General features: G+C 45.0%; 1 protein-coding gene across 2 annotated transcripts in view; it reads left to right on the top strand.

The window, feature by feature from the left end:
* LOC146816622 (cytochrome P450 2K4-like) overlaps positions 1-21,151 on the top strand; it is a 312,169-nt gene that overhangs the window by 246,222 nt on the left and 44,796 nt on the right. The gene's annotated exons all lie outside the window — the stretch shown is intronic.

Here is a 21,151-nt window from a genome sequence, read left to right as displayed (position 1 = left end):
GTTAGACGCCCGCACCTTTATCAGGTTGGCAGAAAAACACAGACATTACAAAGGTGAACAAAATTTAAACACTGGAAGCAGTCATCACATACGCAGGAGAAAGGAGAGAGGTTCCGAGACCTACTCCCCATAATCTTTGAAATACTCACTCCTAAAGGAGGTACCAGTGCCCTTCCACCTTCCGCGTCCACCCGCCAGCCAGGACTGTAATAAAGGCAGCGGGACGGGGGCTTAAAATACTCGTACTCATAGGTGCCTAGGGCAACGCTCCTTCCGGGGCGTGTCATACGATCCAATCCAACAGAGCATGCGTGCAAAATGAAGCTACAAACACGCATGCGCAAACAGGGACAACTAATACCCTACGCATGGGCGTCCCGTATGGAGACTAAAGTAACTGGTCTCTGGTACTGGTACTCTGTAGAGTGAAACCAAACCCCTGTCCAAATTGGCGTCCACCACTTAAAATCAGGATGACGTGTTCTATATAAAGGCGAGATCGCTGATCTACATCGAGAAACCCCTCTATTACCAACTACCTCTCAACTTGTAATAACAAGCAACAAAAGCAGCACACGGGTGTGTCACATTAATCAGAATCAAGGTATTATGCCTATATCACACATATATATAGGGCTATGTTCAGTTGTTATTACAGCAAAAAAAGGGGGGGTAATAAAGAACAGAGAAACGGGGGGCCGTCACCACTTAAACCCCAAGCACACGAGAGGGAGAGGAAAGGGGGTAAATAACCCTAATACATATTCTTAAAAACATCCCATGGTGGACAGGTATAGGTCTCGTGAAAGAAAGGAAAATGGAAATAAGTAGGGATAGAAAATACTATAGGTCCCTCGGCTGAGCCGCCGTGCTACTACTCTATCAAAAACAGAAGAAGGGGGACCAGAGAGCCAATTAATGGTCCAGTGTCCATGCTCCCAAAATTACATTCCATCAAAAAGAGGAAACTGTTCCAGGGCAGGGTCCAAAAGGTAACCCAAGTGCCTTGTAAAAAGAAGAAAGAATCATAAAAAGACGTCCTAAGTAGGGAAGGTCTGTAAGGCAGGGGAAAGAGCATGTTTTGCCTCTTGTTGCCCTCACACACCCCGAAAGATGTCATGCTTCATCATCGGGCATGTGCTCCTCGTTGGGCCGGCGCTGCAATTCCCAACGGGTCCCCCGAAGGGTCACTTTGTCGGAGATCTTTTGAGGCATGCCGGATGGTGCATGAGGGTGTGTGGAGTGGGTCCTATCTAAGGGTAACAAAAATGCGTGCATAGTGAGTTAAAACAAGGGGTAACCTACAAGAGGTTGTAATGATCTGAAGACCCTCTTGGCAGTATAAAAACTCTGTATAAGAGTATCATCCCAAGTGGCACAATATGCCGAAGTATCATGAAAACGGCCAACATGTTTCGCGCCTCTGTTGCCGCTATGGTCATTGGCGCTTCTTCAGGACCAGGATATAGAAAAAATCTAGCGAAGTGCACGTGAATACAAGGAATAAAAAATAAATACCCAGAATGCATGTCAGGGCGGGCCATTATGCTGCTCCTGATCAATACCTAGGACAAGAAAAGAAAATAATCAACAGAAAGTACATAGGACGAGTATTAGACTAACTTAATACAACGTAGTGTGCCACAATCGTGTGCACAACATACCTATGTTAGAGAGAAAGAGGAAAAAGAGCGAGACCAGGTAAAGAATAGGAAACTTCCTCATTAGACTTAGCCCAAAGAGGCGAATCGTGGCGGATCTACTCATCATGAACATCATCTTGCAGAAAGGGTGTAATACATCCCTGTTTATAAAAATGCTGCACAACCATAAATGAGAAACCCCTGTACTTCCTGTAAATCAGAAAGAACAAAATCCATCATATTAAATGTTAAGGTGGACTTCCATCGTGATATTCTTACCTCCCGTGAATACAAGAGTGGCTCCAGTGGCTATCAGCGTTAGACGCCCGCACCTTTATCGGGTTGGCAGAAAAACACAGACATTACAAAGGTGAACAAAATTTAAACACTGTAAGCAGTCATCCCGGCGAGACTTTTTCCTCGTTCGCGATCAGCAACATCAAGTTGGCGATCGCGAGCGTGGAAAATGAACCTCCCGGCGAGATTCTCAATGCGGGGAGGTCAAGTTTTTCATTGCGAGTGGTAGCGTATGCTCGCGACCGCTCGCGATGACAAACTACCAGTCCGCATTGAGAAAACTGCCGCTCGAGTAAAAATCTACTCGAGCGGCAGAAAACTACAGCTCGCACTGTGCAAGATGCCGTTTTCAATGATTGCACAGTGCCGGATGCTTGTCTGCACTGTGCAATCATTGAAAACGGCATCTTGCACAGTGCGAACAGGGTACTACGCAGTTCGCGAAGTGCTACGCGTAGCTCGCATAGTGCGAAGTGCACTTTGCGTAGCTACACGTAGCACTACTTCGCGGACTACGCCCAGGGTTAATGTATACTCAAGTTCAATAGAGTATGTATAACGCTAAAATACAGGTTTAGGTGAAGCCAAATTATACTACAGTCATGGCAGATACTACTACATCTCTGCTGTGATTAACCACCCTGCCCTCCCAATCACATGGCATTTGAAATCCCTCTGGTGCGTGCACCAGATGGATTTCTTGTCCCACAAACTGCCTCGGGAGCTAGGGAAAAGCTCCCCCAGCTCCCGAGGCTGTCTGTGTGGTTTTCCTGAAATGACAATTAGCCCGCATGTCACACTGACGTCATTTCAGTGAAACCGAAACTGAATTGAGCGTAGAGGGTTATTTCAGTTTTGCTTTCAACGTGCTTAGGGGGCTATCTCAGCCCCCTGAGAATGTAGAAAGTCAGGAGAGGTATCGTTGGAAAGGGAAAAATCTCCCCCTTCCAGTGGTGCCCCTCCCTAGTGGATCCTTGCTTAGGGATCACCCCAGAAGAGTGATCCCCAATCAGAGATTCACCCACTCGGTACCAGGGAGGGAGGAGTGGCCTCTTGGGCAAGGGCCTTTGCTCCCCCCACAATAATTAGGGTGAAATCAGTCTTTCTGCCCCCGGGGGGCAGATGGGGCAGTAGCCCCCAATCTGCCCCCGGGGGGCAGAAAGCCCACTAGAGACCAGGGAATTATTTTCCTATGTAAATTAGCGGTGGGGGCTACCCAATATGGGCAAAATTACAGTCTTTCTGCCCCCCGAGCACCCCCAGGGGGACAGAAAACCCACTAAATGCCAGGGTTTTTTCCTCCATTGAATTTAGGGGCAAGGGCTGCCCAAAATGGGCATACCAATGCCCCACCCCTCCCAACCACAAAATTCCAGTCTTTCTGCCCCCCGGAGGGCAAGAAGCCCACTAGATACTGGGGATTTTTTTTAATTGAATTTAGGGGTGGGGGCTCCCCAAAATGGGCATTTCAATGCCCCCTTAAAATCCCACAGTCTTTCTGACCCCCCTGGAGGCAGATGGCCTCCCGGAGGACAGAAAGCCCACTAGGCCCCAGGGATTGTTTTTTTTATAAGTAGAGGTGGGGGCTGCCAAAAATGGCCTCCACCCCCAAAAACAATTTTCTATAGACTTCCTGCCTCCCCCGGGAGGCAGATGGGGGCAATAGTCTCTAATATGCCCCCCCAGGGGGGCAGAAAGCCTACTAGAAGCCATGGATTTTGTTGTTTTATTTATACGTAGGGGCGCTTGGCTGGTGTTGTGTGTGGATGGCGCTTGGCTGGGGGTTTGCGGGGATGACACTTGGCTGGGGTTGTGTGTGGATGGTTGTGTGCTTGTACTCTCTCTTGGCAGGTGGTGTGGTTTGCATGGATCCACCAGCGTTTTCTGACTCAGAATCCCCCGCAAACCTCAAATTTACTTACAAAGTCAAATTTTCCTCACATTTTTGTGAGTTGTAGGATCACCGTGCAGGCACAAATTTCCTCCTACCCGGCATTCCCCTTGGTCTCCCGAGAAAAATGATGCCTCACTTGTGTGGATACCCAAAGTAGCGTCAGCCGAAAAACGTATAAACCAACTTCCCAAGTGTTAGAACCGGCGGTCTCTAGTTGGCAGAGGTATACACTTCTGACAAATAGGGACCAACCAACTCTAGTCAGGGAAAGGGGATTACACACTCAGATAACCCCTGCTACCCCCTTGGTAGCTTGGCAGAGCAGACAGGCTTATCTCAGAGGCAGTGTGTTAAGCATTTATGACCACATACAGTAATAAAGTGAATACACTACAGATGGACACGACACAGAAGTTATTATAAAAATAGTATTTTTATATAAGGCTTAGCACAAGACCAAATAACGACAAAAATATACCACAGTCTTAATAAATACTCTTTGGAAGGAAAAATAATAGTTCAAGTAAGGTTTCTTCTTGGCAAATAGTTCTTTAGCAAAGTATTCTTCTGAGCACAGTTCTTTGGCAACAATGTAACCCCCACAGGAGTCACACGACGTCGAGTCTACAAGATTCCCAAGGTTCGGCGTTGACCGCGAGGAGCGCTACGTCGAGCCTGGAGTCGCAACAGACCTCACAAGTACAGTACCTTGAGAAACGACGAAAACGAGGATCCACAGCGTCGAGATGTCGGCGTCGAGGTCGGCGTCGATCGTGCCTCGGAGTCGGGTCAATCCGCAGCGGTGTCGAGGGATGTCGGGCCGGAGCAGCGCTCACGGCATCGAGAAGGGCGTCGAGTCGATGCGATCAGCAGCGGCGTCGGGACGGGGTCGCTTGGAGGTGGAGCCGATACTCACTCCTCACTGGCGTCGATACCGGCGTCGAGACAGGGTCACTTGGAGCCGGGGCCGATACCCACTGCTCACTGGCGTTGCTGCTGGCGTCGAGACTGCAGATTTTCCCTTGTGTACTGGAAACAACACTTTCCAGCAATTCAGCAATTGGTGAAGTCCTTTGGCCCTGTGACTTCAGCAGGAGACTGGCACTCTTCCAGTCCTTGGAGATTTCCTAGCAAGTGTTCAGAGAGTACACACCAAGTTCCTCTCTCCTTGTTCCTTGGCAAAAATAAAGAAGCAGCTTTCAGATTCCTCCACAGCAAAACAGCACTCAGGCAGAAAGGGGAGGCAAGTCCTTAGATCAGCAGGCTTCTTGTCCTTGGTACAGGTTTCCTTGTCAGAAGTGATCTGAGTTCTTGGTTCAGGGGTCCTTCTCTTATACCCCATTTCTCCTTTGTTCCCTTTGTCCAAGCAGGGAAATTCCCACCATCTCAGGTTTGTTGTGGGTGTTGCCAGGCAGAGGCACCTGGCCTATTCACTGAGCAGGGCAGGGTCCTCAGCCGCCCAGCAGGAGGCGGAGCCAGTATTGTCACTGGCAGGAGCAGGGCTATCAGTCGCCCAGCAGGAGGCGGAGCCAGTATTGTGTCAGGCAGGGCGGGCTACCCTTCCCTCACTCTATGTGTAAACGCCCCATTCACCCCACACTGACTCATTCAGACCTCTGGAGCCACCCAGCCCCTGACACACACACCAAACCAGCAGAGACCGGTAGATAGTTGGACAAGAAAATAGCCACTTTCTAAAAGTGCTATTTTCAAACATAGAATTTAAAAACCATCCATCCTAAAGGGTGTGTTATTAAATTCTGAGTTCAGGGATACTAAACTCGACTTGCTACCATGCTCCCTGAGTCAGATAGAGTATAATGGAGTTAATAATCAGTCTGCCCAGTCTGGCCTATTGGAGGCAGGTAGCCCTTCAATAGTGAAAAACGAAAATGGCTGTAATTCACTATTAGGTCATGCCACACACATCAGGGCATGACCTACCTTTTACCAACAATGCACCCTGCCCTAGGGCCTACCATAGAGGTGTCTGAAATGTGGCAAAGTGAAGGTTTAGAGACTGGTAAGTAGGTTTCCTTACCAAGTCGACATGGCAGTCAGGGACTCCACGCAGGCGCTGCGGTGGCAGGCCTGAGACACATTTTACACGCTGCTTCTGTGGGTGGCACAACCAGTGCTGCAAGCCCACCAGCAGCAGTTAACTTACACGCCCTTGGCACACGCAGTGCACTAGACTAGGGTCTGAACAGTAAGTCAACCAAGCCAATCATGGTAACACCAATCAATGTAACAATTTAACATAGGGAGCACTTGCACTGTGGCACTGATCAGCAGTGGCACAGTGCCCAAAGCAATAATCCAGCAAAAACATCGTAAACAGAGGAGGCAAACAGAAAAAAATGGAGGAGAGACTCATGCCAATGATGCCAGGTCTAACACCAAGCAACTGAAAATGTTGGGGGGGTCCATGCAAAACATACCTCCCTGGACTCCCCCAAGTGTCTAGTTTAAAAAAATGTGTGGGTTTGGTAGGTTTTCCTAGATGACCACCGAACCCGGGGCCAAAAAACCCAGGTGACCCCTCTTGCAAAAGCAGGTCGATTTGTGATAGGTAATTTTGATGTCTCCTCACTATGTTTTGGGCTCTTGCCTGTCGTGGGTACTTGGGCCACCCACATGAGTGAGGTACCATTTGTATTGTGAGTACCTGGAGGAATGCTGGGTGGTAGGAAATTTGTGTCAGCCCGGTGATCCCACAACTTTCCCACAGTGTAATTTTGCGAAAAAAAGTGATTTTTATAAGCTAAATGTGAGGTTTGCAGGGAATTCTGGGTAGGAAAACTATGGGAGGTCCACACAAGCCATACCTCCCTGGACTCCACCAGGTGTCTAGTTTTTAAAAGTGTGTGGGTTTGGAAGGTTTCCCTAGATGGCCGCCGATCCCGGGGCCAAAAACCCAGGTGACCACCCTTGCAAAACCAGGTTGTTTTGTGATAGGTAATTTTGATGTCTCTTCAATATGTTTTGAGCCCTTTCCTGTCGCGGGTACTTGGGCCACCTGCACGAGTGAGGTATCAATTTTATTGGGAGACCTGGGGGAACTCTGGGTGGTAGGAAATTTGTGTCAGCCCGGTCATCCCACTACATTCCCACACAAAAATTTGAGAAGAAATATGATTTTTTCTGCCAAATTTGAGGTTTGCAGGGGATTCTGGGTAGGAAAACGTTGGAGGGTCCACACAAACCATAACTCCCTGGGCTCCCCTGGGTGTTTAGTTTTAAAAAATGTGTGGGTTTGGTAAATGGCCATTGAGCCCAGGGCCAAAAACCCAGGGGATCCCCCTTGCAAAACCAGGATGTTTTGTGATAGGTAATTTTGATGTCTCCTCAATACGTTTTGGGCCCTTCCCTGTCGCGGGTACTTGACCCACCCACGTGAGTTAGGGAGGGTGGAATTTTGTTGATCCACACAGATTCCAGAACTTTCCATCACAGAAATGTGAGGAAAATTTGTTTTTTTTACAAAGTTTTAGATTTTCATGGGATTCTCAGTAACAGAACCTGGTGAGAGCCACACAGGCCCCCCCCTCCAGGTTTTCCCTGGCTGTCTAGTTTAAAAAAATGTATAGTTATGCTAGGTGTAACTAAGTGATGGCAGAGATAGGGCTCAAAATCTACAGCTATGCACTTTGCCAAAAAAGGGTCAGTGTTCAGTGTAAAAATGTTTGTGTCTACGTTGCATTTTGGGCAGTTTCCTGTTGCGGTACCTAGGACTACCCACACAAGTGAGGTACCATTTTTATCAGAAGACTTTGGGGAATGCGGGGTGAGTGGAATTTTGTGGATCCACACAGCATCTAGAACTTTACATCACAGGAATGTGGTTTATTTTACAAAGTTGAGGATTGCAGGGGATTCTGGGTAACAGGATCTGGCGGGAGCAACACAAGTCACCCCGTCCTGGATACCCCTGGGTGTCTAGTTTTTAAAAATGTATAGGTTTGCTAGGTTTTCCTAAGTGCTGGCAGAGGTAGGGTTCAAAATCTACACCAAGGTCCCTTGCCAGAAAAGGGTCAGTTTTCACTGTAAAAATGTGGTGTGTCCATGTTGCGTTTTGAGCCATTTCCTGTCGTGGGCACTAGGCCTACCCACACAAGTGAGGTACCATTTTTATTGGAAGACTTTGGGGAATGACGGGTGGGTGGAATTTTGTGGACCTACAGAGATTCCAGAACTTTACATCACAGAAATGTGAGAAAAATGTTTTTTTCACAAAGTTTGAGGTTTGCAAGGGATTCTGGGTATTAGAACCTGATGATAGCCACACAAGTCACCCCTTCTTGGATTCCTTTGGGTGTCTAGTTTTAAAAAAATGTATAGGTTTGCTAGGTTTCCCTAGGTTCTGGCAGAGCTAGGGTTCAAAACCTACAGCTAGGCACTTTGCTAAAAAAGGGTCGGTGTTCACTGTAGAAATGTGGTGTTTCTATGTTGCATTTTGGGCTGTTTCCTGTTGGGGGCACTAGGCCTACCCACACAAGTGAGGTACCATTTTTATCAGAAGACTTTGGGGACTGCCGGGTGTGTGGAATTGTGTGGTTCCACACAGATTTTAGAACTTTCCATCACAGAACTGTAGGGAAAATGTGTTTTTTTCACAAGGTTTGAGGTTTGCAAGAGATTCTGGGTAACAGAACCTGATGAGAGTCACTCAAGTCACCCTATCCTGGATTGCTCTGGGTGTCTAGTTTCCGAAAAAGTATAGGTTTGCTAGGTTTCCCTGAGTGCCGGCAGAGCTATGGTTAAAAATACACAGCTAGTTACTGTGCAAAAAAAGGGTCAGTTTTCACTGTAAAAATGTGGTGTGTCTATGTTGCATTTTGGGCCATTTCCTGTTGCGGGTACTAGGCCTACCCACACAAGTGAGGTACCATTTTTATTGGAAAACTTTGGAAAATGCGAGGTGGGTGACTTTTTTTGGATTCACACAGATTCCAGAACTTTCCATCATAGAAATGTGAGGAAAATGTGTTTTTTGTTTTACAAAGTTTGAGGTTTGCGAGAGATTCTGGGTAACAGAACCTGGTGAGAGTCACACAAGTCAACACCTCCTGGATTCCTCTGAGTGTCTTGTTTTTAAACATAAACAGGTTTGCTAGGTTTCCCTAGGTCCTGGCAGAGCTAGGGTTCAAAATCCACAGCTAGGCATTTTGCTAAAAACGGGTCAATTTTCACTGTAAAAATGTGGTGTGTCTACGTTGCGTTTTGAGCCGTTTCCTGTGGGGGGACTAGGCCTACTCAAACAAGAGAGGTACCACTTTTAGTGGAAGACTTTGAGAAATTGGAGGTGGGTGAAATTTTTTTTTTGGGATCCACACAGATTCCAGAACATTCCATCATAGAAATGTGAGGAAAATGTGTTTTCTTTTACAAAGTTTGAAGTTTGCAAGAGATTCTGTTTAAGAGAACCTGGTGAGAGCCAAAATAGTCACTACCTCCTGCATTCCTCTGAGTGTCTAGCTTTCAAAAATGTATAGGTTTGCTAGGCTTCCCTAGGTGCCGGCAGAGCTAGGGTTCAAAACCTACAGCTAGACACTTTCCAAAAAAAAGGGTCAGTGTTCCCTGTAAAAATGTGGTGTGTTTACGTTGCCTTTTGGGCCGTTTCCTGTTGCGGGCAATAGGCCTACTCATGCAAGTGAGGTATCATTTTTATTGGAAGACTTTTGGAAATGCAAATTTTTTTTTAATAAAGTTTGAGGTTTGCAAGAAATTCAGGGTAACAGGACCTGGTGAGAGCCACAAAGTCACCACCTCCTGGATTCCTCTGAGTGTCTAGTTTTCAAAAATGTATAGGTTTGCTAGGTTTCCCTAGGTGCTGGCATAGCTAGGGTTCAAAACCTACAGCTAGGCACTTTGCAAAAAAAAGGGTCAGTGTTCACTGTAGAAATGTGGTCTGCACTATGCCTACCCTCACAAGTGAGGTACCATTTTTATCAGCAGACTTTGGGGAATGCTGGGTGTGTGGAATTTTGTAGGTCCACGCAGATTTTAGAACCTTCCATCACAGAAAAGTGAGGAAAATGTGTTTTTTTCACAAGGTTTGAGGTTTGCAAGAGATTCTGGGTAACAGAACCTGGTGAGAGTCACTCAAGTCATCCTATCCTGGATTCCTCTGGGTGTCTAGTTTCCGAAAATGTATAGGTTTGCTAGGTTTCCCTAAGTGCCGGCAGAGCTATGGTTAAAAATACACAGCTAGTTACTGTGCAAAAAAAGGGTCAGTTTTTACTGTAAAAATGTGGTGTGTCTATGCTGCATTTTGTGACATTTCCTGTTGCGGGTACTAGGTCTACCCACACAAGTGAGGTACCATTTTTATCGGCAGACTATGGGGAATGCGGGGTGTGTGGAATTTTGTGGTTCCACCCAGATTCTAGAACTTTCCATCACAGAAATGTGAGGAAAATGTATTTTTTTCACAAGGGTTGAGGTTTGCAAGGGATTCTGGGTAACAGAACCTGGTGAGACTCACTTAAGTCACCCCATCCTGCATTGCTCTGGGTGTCTAGTTTCCAAAAATGTATAGGTTTGCTAGGTTTCCCAAAGTGCCGACAGAGCTTGGGTTAAAAATCCACAGCTAGAGACTGTTCAAAAAAAGGGTCAGTTTTCACTGTAAAAATATGGTGTATCTACTTTGCGTTTTGGGCCGTTTCCTGTCTCGGGCACTAGACCTACTCACACAAGTGAGGTACCATTTTTATTGGAAAACTCTGGAAAATGCGAGGTGCATGACATTTTTTGGATTCACGCAGATTCCAGAACTTTACATCACAGAAATGTGAGGAAAATGTGTTTTTTTGTTTTACAAAGTTTGAGGTTTGCGAGAGATTCTGGGTAACAGAACCTGGTGAGAGCCACACAAGTCACCAACTCCTGGATTCCACTGAGTGTCTTGTTCTTAAACATGAATAGGTTTGCTAGGCTTCCCTAGGTTCTGGCGGAGCTAGGGTTCAAAATCCACAGCTAGGCATTTTGCTAAAAAAGGGTGAATTTTCACTGTAAAAATTTAGTGTGTCTACGTTACGTTTTGAGCCGTTTCCTGTGGGGGGACTAGGCCTACTCAAGCAAGTGAGGTACCATTTTTAGTGGAAGACTTTGAGAAATTGGAGGTGGGTGACATTTTTTGGATACACACAGATTCCAGAACATTCCATCATAGAAATGTGAGGAAAATGTGTTTTCTTTTACAAAGTTTGAGGTTTGCAAGAGATTCTGGGTTAGAGAACTTGGTGAGAGCCAAAAAAGTCACCACCTCCTGCATTCCTCAGAGTGTCTAGTTTTCAAAAATGTATAGGTTTGCTAGGTTTCCCTAGGTGCCGGCAGAGCTAGGGTTCAAAACCTACAGCTAGGCACTTTGCAAAAAAAAGGGTCAATGTTCCCTGTAAAAATGTGGTGTGTTTACGTTGCATTTTGGGCCGTTTCTTGTTGCGGGCACTAGGCCTACCCACACAAATGAGGTACCATTTTTATCAGCAGACTTTGGGGAATGCGGGGTGTGTGGAATTGTGTGGTTCCAAGCAGATTGTAGAACTTTCCATCACAGAAATGTAAGGAAAATTTGTTTTTTTCACAAGGTTTGAGGTTTGCAAGAGATTCTGGGTAACAGAACCTGGTGAGAGTCACTCAAGTCACCCTATACTGGATTGCTCTCGGTGTCTAGTTTCCGAAAATGTATAGGTTTGCTAGGTTTCCCTAAATGCAGGCAGAGCTATGGTTAAAAATCCACAGCTAATTACTTTGCAAAAAAGGTCAGTTTTCACTGTAAAAATGTGGTGTGTCTATGTTGCGTTTTGGGCCGTTTGCTGTAGCAGGCACTAGGCCTAACCATGCAAGTGAGGTACCATTTGTGTTGGAAGACTTTGGTAAATGCACGTTTTTGTTTCTACAAAGTTTGAGTTTTGCAAGAGATTCAGGGTAACAGAACCTGGTGAGAGTCACACAAGTCACCACCTCCTGGATTCCACTTAGTGTCTAGTTTTCAAAAATGCATAGGTTAGATAGGTTTCCCTAGGAGCCGGCAGAGGTAGGGTTCAAAATCCACAGCTAGGCACTTTGCCAAAAAAGGGTCAGTTTTTACAATAAAAATGTGGTGTGTCTACATTGCGTTTTAAGACGTTTCTTGTCGCGGCACTAGGCCTACTCACACAAGTGAGTTACCATTTTTATCGGCAGATGTTGGGGAACGTCGGGTGTGTGGAATGTTGGGGTTCCACGCAGATTCTAGAACTTTCCTTCACAAAAATATGAGGAAATGTGTTTTTTTCACTAGGTTTGAGGTTTGCAAAGGATTCTAGGTAACAGAACCTGGTGAGAGACACTCAAGTCAACCTATCCTGGATTCCTATGGGTGTCTGGTTTTCAAAAACGTATAGGTTCGCTAGGTTTTCCTAGGTGCCGGCAGAGCTATGGTAAAAAATCCACAGCTAGTCACTGTGCAAAAAAAAGGGTCAGTGTTCACTGTAAAAATGTTGTGTGTCTATGTTGCATTTTGGGTCGGTTCCTGTTGCGGACACTAGGCCTACCCACACAAGTGAGGTACCATTTTTATCGGCAGACTTTGGGGAACTCAGGGTGTGTAGAATTGTGTGGTTCCACGCAGATTCTAGAACTTTCCATCGCAGAAATGTGGGGAAAAGGTATTTTTTTTTACAAGGGTTGAGGTTTGTAAGGGAGTCTGGGTAACAGCACCTGGTGAGAGTCACTCAAGTCACCCCATCCTGCATTGCTCTGGGTGTCTAGTTTCCAAAAATGTATAGGTTTGCTAGGTTTCCCTAAGTGCCGGCAGAGTTATGGTTAAAAATCCACAGCTAATTACTTTGCAAAAAAGGTCAGTTTTCACTGTAAAAATGTGGTGTGTCTATGTTGCGTTTTGGGCCATTTGCTGTAGCAGGCATTAGGCCTAACCATGCAAGTGAGGTACAATTTGTGTTGGAAGACTTTGGGAAATGCAAGTTTTTTTTTTACAAAGTTTGAGTTTTGCAAGAGATTCTGGGTAACAGAACCTGATGAGAGTCACACAAGTCACCACGTCCTGGATTCCACTGAGTGTCTAGTTTTCAAAAATGCATAGGTTAGATAGGTTTCCCAAAGTCCTGGCAGAGCTTGGGTTAACAATCCACAGCTAGAGACTGTGCTAAAAAAGGGTACGTTTTCACTGTAAAAATGTGGTGTGTCTACGTTGCGTTTTGGGCCGTTTTCTGTCTCGAACACTAGACCTACTCACACAAGTGAGGCATCATTTTTATTGGAAAACTCTGGAAAATGCGAGGTGGGTGAAATTTTTTGGATTCACGCAGATTCCAGAACTTTCCATCACAGAAATGTGAGGAAAATTTGTTTTTTTGTTTTATAAAGTTTGAGGTTTGCAAAAGATTCTGGGTAACAGAACCTGGTGAGAGCCACACAAGTCACCATCTCCTGGATTCCTCTGATTGTCTAGTTTTGTAAACATGAATAGGTTTGCTAGGTTTCCCTAGGTTCTGGCAGAGCTAGGGTTCAAAATCCACAGCTAGGCATTTTGCTAAAAAAAGGTCAATTTTCACTGTAAAAATGTGGTGTGTCTACGTTGCATTTTGAGCCGTTTCCTGTGGGGGGACTAGGCCTACTCAAACAAGTGAGGTAACATTTTTAGTGGAAGACTTTGATAAATTGGAGGTGGGTGACATTTTTTGGATCCACACAGATTCCAGAACATTCCAACACAGATATGTGAGGAAAATATGTTTTCTTTTACAAAGTTTGAGGTTTGCAAGAGATTCTGGGTAAGAGAACTTGATGAGAGCCAACAAATTCACCACCTCCTGCATTCCTCTGAGTGTCTAGTTTTCAAACATGTATAGATTTGCTTGGTTTCCCTGGGTGCCGGCAGAGCTAGGGTTCAAAACATACAGCTAGGCACTTTGCAAAAAAAAGGGTCAGTGTTCACCGTAAAAATGCTGTGTGTCTATGTTGCATTTTGGGCCGGTTCCTGTTGCGGACACTAGGCCTACCCACACAAGTGAGGTACCATTTTTATCGGCAGACTTTGGGGAAAGCGGGTGTGTGGAATTCTGTGGTTCCTTGCAGATTCTAGAACTTTCCTTCACAGAAATGTGAGGAAAATGTGTTTTTTTCACAAGGTTTGAGGTTTGCAAAGGATTCTAGGTGACAGAACCTGGTGAGAGACACTCAAGTCAACCTATCCTGGATTCCTATGGGTGCTTGGTTTTCAAAAATGTATAGGTTTGATAGGTTTTAATAGGTGCCACTGTGCTAGGGTTAAAAAGCCACAGCTAGAGACTGTGCAAAAAAGGGTCAGTTTTCTCTGTAAAAATGTGGTGTGTCTACGTTGCATTTTGGGACGTTTCCTGTCGTGGGCACTAGGCCTACCCACACAGGTGAGGTACCATTTTTAACGGGAGACTTAGGGGAACTCAGAATTGTAGAGCAACTGTTATAATCTATTGACTTTCTATGTATTTCTGCCTTCCAAATGTAAGACAATGTGTTAAAAAATAAGTCATTTTGAAAAATGTCCAACAATTCACAGGCTAGTATGGCTAACCACAATTTTGGAGATGTGTAAATAGCTACTGTTTCTAAACTCTATAATTTGTTTCCATTTTGGAAATACATAGGTGTCTTTGATTCCTATTTTTCACTCCTTATATTTTACCAAATTAATTGCCACATACCCTGTACACAATGAAAACCACTGCAAGACGCCGCACAGTTATTGGCTCTGGGTTCCTCTGTTTCTTGGTGAACCTACAAGTCCTATATATCCCCTCCACCACAAGGGTCCAGCGGATGTAACAGTATATTGCTTTCAAATATCTGTCATACTTAGAAGTTACAGGTGAAAGCGTTGGCACAAATGGCCATTTTTTTCAACTCATTTTAAATTTTTCCTATTTTCAACTGTTAGTTTCTATAAATTAACCTTGAAGGATCTACACAAATGACCCCTTGCTGAATTCAGAATTTTTTCACATTTCAGACATGTATAGCTTTCCGGGATCCATTATTGCTTTCATATCCATTTCTACCACTAACTGGAAGGAGGTTGAAAGCACAAAATTAGCAAAAAAAGTCTATGTCCCAGTAAAATGCAAAAACTGCAAAAAAATTGTGGTTTTCTGACAAATGTCTGCTTGTTCCTGAAAGCTGATAAGATGATGATTTCAGCACCACAAACCCTTTTTTGATACCATTTGCAGGAGGAAAAACAGACATTTTCTTCTGCAGCACTTTTTCACCATTTTCCCCAAAAAAACTAAAGGTAGCTGTATTTTGGCTAATTTCTGGGTCCTCTCCAAGGGAATCCACAAACCCTGGATAACTTTAAAATCCCTATGATGTTCGAAGGAAGGGCGCAAATTTGGCTTGGATACCTTATGTGGTCAAAAAGTTACAGGGGCCTAAGTGCGAACTACCCCAAACAGCCCAAAAAAGGCTTATCACAGGGGTGGGAAAAAGCCTAGCAGCAAAAGGGTTTAACCCGTCCGACAGCCTTGCAGAAGAGGCAGTCTTCTAATTCTGCACACCTAATTTCGCTGAATTATACGTCAGTTTTTTACTGCCCGTGTCTGCCAGTAAAGCCCTGAGGTTAGGGTAAGTGAAAACTGCTAAATCCACTTCTTGCCATGAGAGTGAACTCTCATGGTGAGGGGAGCATTTTCAGTTTTATTTTCAAAAAGAAAATCCTGCTATGGGATTTTCTTTTGGAAAGAAAAAAGGAAATCAGTCGGGTTCAGGGCTCTGTCAATTTGACAGAGTCCTGCATCAAATTGTAAACAGCATTGACAGGAAACGCAATGATAGTTAGTACCATCTTGGTGGTAATTTCTAAATTTAGTGGGTAGCACCTCGGTCAGGTCAAAGGAGTAATTTACTCCATCTCCATAACAGAGAAACAAGCCACTTTCCAACATTTAAATTTAGCCTTAAGACTCCTTATCAAAACTATTCTTTCTTGGTTCACTAAACCTTTATTTGGTTTGGCCTTTTGGGGCTTTACTTGCTGACACCTTCTGAATGAATGATGTTACAATGCATACATTTACAACGCATGCCTTTACAACGCAGTTTTTACATCGCAACATCCTTTACAACACATTCCATTACATCACATGCAACTACATCGCATTTTTAGAAACAACCTTTACAACGCATTCCATTACACCGCATAATAACTTTACAACGCATACCATTAGAAACGCATACCATTACATTGCATTTAAGGTAAGTATTGGATAGTATAGGGGTAAAAAATACTATTCTAATTCCTGGGGTTGCAACAGTAGGGTAAGTGTTGGATAGTGTAGGGGTAAAAATTACTATTCTACCTTCAGGGGTGCAACAGTAGGGTAAGTGTTGGATAGTGTAGGGGTACAATGCATTGTAATGGTATGCGTTGTAATGACATGCAATGTAATGACTGCGTTGTAGTGACATGCGTTGTAATGATATGCGCTGTAGTGACATGCAATGTAATTGTAAAGGATGTTGCGATGTATTGACTGAGTTGTAAATGTGTGCGATGTAATGACTGTGTTGTAAAGGTTGTTTCCCACACCTTCTACCTTTAGGGTAAACTTAAAGTTAATACATTTTCTTATGATAGCTTTGAATAGTATGCCTTTATATACAGCATTTTAAATCAATTTGGAGTACTCTGACTGATAATTTTCATTGTGATCATTGATTTATGACTAATTTGAATTTGTAACTTTGCTAACCTGTAAATAAGCCATCATGGTTTGAACATCTACTCCTCTCTATTATTACTGTGGAGACTCATGATGAATACAAGCCCCAGCTAGGCCCGCAAGAGACAAGGGTTCGCTCTTCTGTAACGAAATCTATAAGGAAGTTGGCACGGAAACTGCAAAGTACAAAAACAACGTTTATTAACCCTTAAGGGTGGTCCTACAATCCACACAACACTCTTCAGTATTGCAAGGAGTAGCACACAGACCTTGCGTACATTGTCCCCTTTTATACACAACAGAGGGGCTCATGAGTGGGTGGATACCACAGAGTTGAAGAACATTACCATTTAGGGTCATTCTCGATACCAAATCAATACATGGGCGGAGCTAACACACTCCTTGGGCCCGCGAAAACACATGGTCAAGCAAAGCTAATTATAACAGATGTGGTCAAGTCTGGGCATGCGCCAGACGGACAAGAGAGAGCTATTTATAACTGTTGCTAGGCAGATTACAAGAGCAACTAACACAGAGGTCGGACTCTCCTCGTGGTGAACACGTGGCAGCATGTCAATACAAAATGGAGTCCGGACTTCGGCCAACATAGTGAGGAAAACACGATAAAAGGGAAACACTAATGTTTTCAGTAAATGCTTAATCACATTCTGTCCTTAATTTACAACAGACGACCCTTTCAGCATTTACTGAAGATATCTGGCTTCCAAGAATAATCATCGTATATGTCAATTATCATCATTCCTTTAACCTCTTTAGCTAGACCCTTCTGGCGGGCAACATCGGCAATAGCTTTCTTATCTGGAATGCAGAATGAAATGCATACGGAACAGCACAATGGTCCACATTGAATACACATACAGAAAAGAAACAGAATTACTACAATAATACAGAGACCAGTTAGAACCTTCCAACCCCAGGCAGTAACCAACGCCCAAAACCATCCAGAAAAGGACCAAGTGCCGTTTTCTGTGTGGACTTCAGCTGCTATTTTGTGCAGTTTATTAATGGCATTATAAACGGATGGCGTATGATCAGGGATGAACACGCAGCAGCTACTTCCAATAATTTTACAGGCTCCTCCTCGATCAGCTAGCATCACATCCAATACCATACGATTCTGTAATGCAACAATCCTGGTAATCTGTAATTCTTCCGTAAGATTCCCAAGAGCAGCAGCAGTCTGATTAGTCACAGCTTCTACCACTCTTGTTAATCTTCGGATCTTCCTACTATTCAGAGCGGCTCCAACAAAGAAAAACAGTCCTAAATTAAAATCAATATACTGTTGCAAGCTGGTATCTGTTTGATCCACCTCATCAATAGATAGAGTACGTTTATATCTATTTACAGTCACATTATTCAGCAATTTCAAATCCTTATGATATGACGCAGGTGCTAAGAATACAGGAGGTAATAGGAATGATACATAGCATACCCCAGACCACCCAGCCGGCAAACGGTAATACCCTTTATTTCCACATACAAAATAGGTATTATGGGATGCTAGGAAGGTGCTGTTATTTAACCCATCAATATTTAACACAGTTATACAATCACTGACACCGACAGGGATAAAACCCACACTCTGGACGCACAGGTCCGCTTGGGCTTGTGCTACTTGGATTACAAATTTATCCTTCCCCACAGTGTCTCTGGTGTTCGTGAAGATATAGGGGATGGATTCATTGTCCGGTCGGTACTCTTCCCATTCCCAAATTGTCCCATTCGCTTGTGGATATCCATTCTTGTCCTGATGGCATTCTTTATTAAGTCTGAAAAGCAATCGTCCCACTGTCGGTTTTCGAGTGGCAAACAACAGAGTGTACCATGCTCTACAAGAGCCATTGTGAGAGAAAGGAAGTGGTATGAATGGCGTGCCTCCTTTCTTCTGATGGGCTGGCATCATCCCACATATCCAACAGTTCGTAGCATTTGTAGCAACGTGGGTGTGATGCAGCATCTGAATGAAAGTGTTATTCAAATAGGATTGTCGATGCTTCAACTCTTGATATGGCAATGTATAAAAGTAGTGCTCCGCAGGCACTGGAGTCGTCAACACAAGTGTCTCTCGGGCTGGAGTTGCCTCCTCCACAAACCATGTGGTTATACCAATGATAGCTACCGTTAGCATGAACCCCAACGCACAAAAAATTTTCTTCTTCTCCATGTCAAAGGAAACAATACCCTGATGTCTTCCTGAAACTAAAAAGTCTGTCAGAACTCTTCCCCTTGGGCAGCGGTTGATTTCTTCACCAGCGGGCCAAGACGGGTGTCGCTACACTAATGCAGGGCTGATCCCCCCCCCTTGCCTCATTGGCTCTCCGTTTCACTAACCCAAGGGCCGTTCTGACAGTATGTCCCGGTACTGGAAACCTCACTTCCTTGGTCGCAGATGATATCGCCTTCCTCCAGAAGTCGTATGGTCCGGAAAGAGCTCCTCAGTGTCGTTTGGCTCTGCAGCACGGCCTGTCTCTGCTGCTAGGATGTCTCGTTGATCGGTCAGCACGGCAGACTCCACCAATCCGGGCGGTACCTTTCGACAGTGCAAGGAATGGATCCAATTCTTCCTGTTCGAGACTCGCACTGCCGTCCTCGTTGCAAGAAGGACTTGCTCAGGTCCGACCCATCTCGGCTCCAAACTGTTCGATCTGTCGAAAACCTTTATCATTACATGATCTCCAGGCCGGAGACCATGTCCTTCGCCAGTAGACCGATCAGGGAGCGCCTCTCGGACCTGTTGATGAATAGAAACCAAGTTATCCGTTAACTGTGCCAGATAATCACTCATCATCACACAAGGTACATCATACACAGCCTTAGGCCTTGGTGGACCCCAAATGTTCATTGGGCGTCCAAATACAATCTCATAGGGTGTAAGGCCGGTTCGAGAGTGTGGCACCGACCTAATTGACAATAACGCCAGTGGCAAAGCGTCTGGCCAAGTCAAAGACGTTGAAGCTTGAATTTTGGCGATCTTAAGCTTCAGTGTACCATTATATTTCTCGACTAGTCCTGCAGACTGAGGGTGGAACACGGCGTGGAACTTCTGGGTGATGCCTAGGCCCTTCAAGACATACTTTATAACATCTGCTACAAAGTGAGGGCCATTATCACTCCACAGAAGTCTACAGACGCCGTATCGGGGGAAAAACTCTTTCAGCAATAGCTTCGCTGTAGTCATTGCAGTATTGTCTTTCGCAGGGTACGCCTCGACCCATTTACTGAAGGCGCAAACTACTACTAGAACATACTTCAAATTGTTACAGCGCTCAAGCTGGATGTAATCCATCTGCAGAACCTCAAAGGGTGCAGTGGGTGTCGCAAATCCTCCTGCTGGAGTTCGCGTGCCTTTCCCTGGGTTATACTTCAGACAGATCATACAGGTCTGCACCACCCTCTTTGCCGTGCTAGCAATCTCTGGATGCTCCCAGACTTGGGTAAGCAATTTCACAATTGCGGAAGCTCCAACATGTGCTAGCCCATGTGCCATCTGGACCATAGGTTGTACAAAAGCCGTGGGTAATTTCCATCTATCCATCTGCTTATTTCTCCAGCAACCCTCGTCATCCAGTTCTCCTTCGCTAGCCCATTGTTCCCGTTCTTTGTCAGAAGCGGTCTTCTGTATTTCTCGCACTTCCTCCTTCGCATCATGCCATCTCTCCACCTGTGACTTCACTACATACATGGCAGTAGTACCGGGCTGCATCGCAGTCTCCCGTGCTACTCGATCCGCTAACGCATTCCCTTCTCCAACCTTATCAACTACTTTCCTATGGGCACTACACTTAACAATGGCAATTTTCTTTGGGTATGTCAATGCAGTTAAAAGATTGTGGACTAACTCCCCATGCATTATCTGCACCCCATGTGACGTTAGAAACCCTCTCTCCTTCCAGAGTAGGCCGAAATCGTGCGCTACTCCGAAGGCATAGCGGCTGTCTGTGTAAACATTCACACACAATCCTGTACTGAGCTCACACGCTCGTGTTAACGCTATCAGTTCCGCTGCTTGAGCTGATTTCTGTGGTATGCGTGCTGTCTCCACTATCGTCTGTAACATGGTAATTGCATATGCTGCTGAAGTCGTACCATCTGGTAGCTTCAGGCATGATCCATCCACCCACAACTCTCCATCTACATCTGAAAAGGGCGTATCCTGGAGATCAATACGACCCTTTGTTTGTTCCTCAGTCACAAGAATACAATCATGCGCTTTCTGTGCCTCAGGCTGGGTCTCGGGGTATGGCAACAATGTGGCCGGGTTTAATGTCACGCACCTTTTTAACGTAATGTGAGGAGCTAAAAGCGTCAACTCATATCCCGTTAAACGGGCACTGGTCAAATGCTGCGTCTTTGTTTGATTAAGCAGGGCATCAACAGCGTGGGGAACTAACACCAACAGTTTATGGGACAATACAATTCCTTCACTCTGCCGTATTGACACAGCTGTCGCCGCAACCGAGCGAAAACACCCCGGCAATGCTCGGGCGACAGGATCAAGTACAGCCGAAAAGTATGCACAAGGGCGCTGCTTATCGCCGTGCATCTGCACTAAGACTGATAATGCACATCCATCTTTCTCATGCACATAC

This window comes from Triturus cristatus, chromosome 6, assembly GCF_964204655.1.
Source record: "Triturus cristatus chromosome 6, aTriCri1.1, whole genome shotgun sequence".
NCBI classification, from domain to species: domain Eukaryota; kingdom Metazoa; phylum Chordata; class Amphibia; order Caudata; family Salamandridae; genus Triturus; species Triturus cristatus.
Note: the sequence above shows the minus strand (reverse complement) of the source record. Positions and strands in the feature narration are given on the sequence as shown.